Consider the following 2,564-nt stretch of genomic DNA (forward strand, 5'->3'; position numbering starts at 1 on the left):
GGGAGAAGCAGGCTCCCCACCGAGCAAGGAGCCCAATGTGGGGCTTGATCCCAGGACCCGGGGAGCGTGACCTGAGCCAAAGGCAGATCCTCAACCTACTGAGCCATCCAGGTGCCCTTAAACCCTAAACATGGGGGGGGGTTGTTTTTTTGTTTTGTTTTGTTTTAAGACTTATTTGAGAAAGTATGAGAAGTAGGGGCAAAGGGAGAGAGAAAATCTTAAGCAGACTCTGCACTGAACTTGGAGGCTGACCCAGGGCTCAATCTTATGATCCCAAAATCATGACCTGAGCTAAAACCAACAGGTGGAATCTCAACTAACTACACCACCCAGGTACCCCACTAAACATATATACAATGGAGTATTATGCCTCCATCAGAAAGGATGAATACCCAACTTTTTATCAACATGGACAGGACTGGAGGAGATTATGCTGAGTGAAAGAAGTCAAGCAGAAATATCAATTATCATATGGTTTCACTTACTTGTGGAGCATAAGGAATAACACGGAGGACACTGGGAGTTGGAGAGGAGAAGTGAGTCGGGGGAAATCGGAGGGGGAGACAAACTATGAGAGACTGTGGACTCTGAGAAACAAACTGAGGGTTTTGGAGGGGAGGGGGTGAGGGGATGGGTGAGCCTGGTGGTGGGTATTAAGGAGGGCACGTATTGCATGGAGCACTGGGTGTGGTACATAAACAATGAATCTTGGAACACTGAAAAAAAAATTAAATTAAATTAAATTTTTAAAAACTTAATTAAAAAATAAACATATTTTTTGATAACTTGGGAAACCCCAGCACCTCTGACCCTAGCCCCTTATCTTTTCAAAGATTTTAGGAAAGGAGGGAGAATAAGAAAGCTGTCTTTACTCATGGGAAGAACTATCAAGTAATAATAAAGGTTACAGACTTGTTTTCTGAGACATCAAGGATAAGACAGAGGAGGGATAGTTTCAGTGTAATGTAAAAATATATTTGAAGAAATGAAATACCTTATCAGGTACTGAGTTTCCTGTCTCTTGGAGATGTCTAAGCTGTTGCTAAATAGCCATCTGGTCTAGAGTTTGTGTGAATGATCTGACCAGCAATAATAAGATTAGATGACCAGTGACCTTCCTTCCTTCCTACCTTAATACTGCCTACCTAACATCTAACAGAATTTTGTTTCAGTAAGTTTTTTTTTTTTTAATTTAAATTCAAGTTAGTGGGGCGCCTGGGTGGCTCAGTGGATTAAAGCCTCTGTCTTTGGCTCAGGTCATGATCTCAGGGTCCTGGGATCGAGCCCCACATCGGGCTCTCGGCTCAGCAGGGAGCCTGCTTCCTCCTCTCTCTGCCTGCCTCTCTGCCTACTTGTAATCTCCATCTGTCAAATAAATACATAAAATCTTTTAAAAAAAAAAATTCAAGTGGGCGCCTGGGTGGCTCAGTGGGTTAAGCCGCTACCTTCGGCTCAGGTCATGATCTCGGGGTCCTGGGATCGAGTCCCGCATCGGGCTCTCTGCTCAGCGGGGAGCCTGCTTCCCTCTCTCTCTCTGCCTGCCTCTCTGTCTACTTGTGATCTCTCTCTGTCAAATAAATAAATAAAATCTTTAAAAAAAAATTCAAGTTAGTTAACACATACTGGAGTATTAGTTTCAGAGGAAGGACTTCGTTATTCATCAGTTGCATATAACGCCCAGTGCTCATTACATAAATTGCCTTTCTTAATACCTATCACCCAATTATCCTATCCCACCCATCTTCCCTCCAGTAACAGTCAGTTTGCTCCCTAGAGTTAAGAGTCTCTGATGGTTTGCCTCCCTCTCTTTTTCACCTTATTCTTCTTTCCCTTCCCCTATATTCATTTGTTTTGTTTCTTAAATTCCACATATGAGTGAAATCATAGGGTATTTACTTTCTCTGACAGACTTAGCTTGCTTAGCATAATACACTCTAGTTCCATCCATGCCACTGCAAATGGGAAGTTTTCATTCTTTCTGAGGGCTAATATTCCAGTGTATATGTATATGCCACATCTTCTTTATCCATTCATCACTCGATGGATATCTGGGCTCTTTCCATAGTTTAGCTATTATGGACATTGTTTCTATAAACATTGGGGTGCACATGCCCCTTCTGATCACTATGTTTGTATCCTTTGGATAAATACCTAGTAGTGTAATTGGCTCATAGAGTAGTTCTATTTTTAACTTTTTGAGGAAACTCCATACTGTTTTCCAGAGTGGCTACACAATTTGCATTCCCACCAACAGTATTAAAGGATTCCCATTTCTGCGCATCCTTGCCAACATCTGTTGTTTCCTAAGTTGTTAATTTTAGCCATGCCAACTGGTGTATCTCATTTTGGTTTTCATTTGTATTTCCCTGACAATGAGTGATGTTGGCCATCTGTATGTCCTCTTCAGAGGAATGTCTGTTCATGTCTTCTGACCATTTCTTTACTGGATTTTTTGTTTTCTGGGCATTGAGGTTGGTAAGTACTTTTTAAAAATATTTTTTAAGATTTTATTCATTTATTTGACAGAAAGAACCAGAGACCAAAAGCAGGGGGAGCAGTAGAAT

The sequence above is a fragment of the Mustela nigripes genome, chromosome 12 (assembly GCF_022355385.1).
Source record: "Mustela nigripes isolate SB6536 chromosome 12, MUSNIG.SB6536, whole genome shotgun sequence".
Taxonomy (NCBI): domain Eukaryota; kingdom Metazoa; phylum Chordata; class Mammalia; order Carnivora; family Mustelidae; genus Mustela; species Mustela nigripes.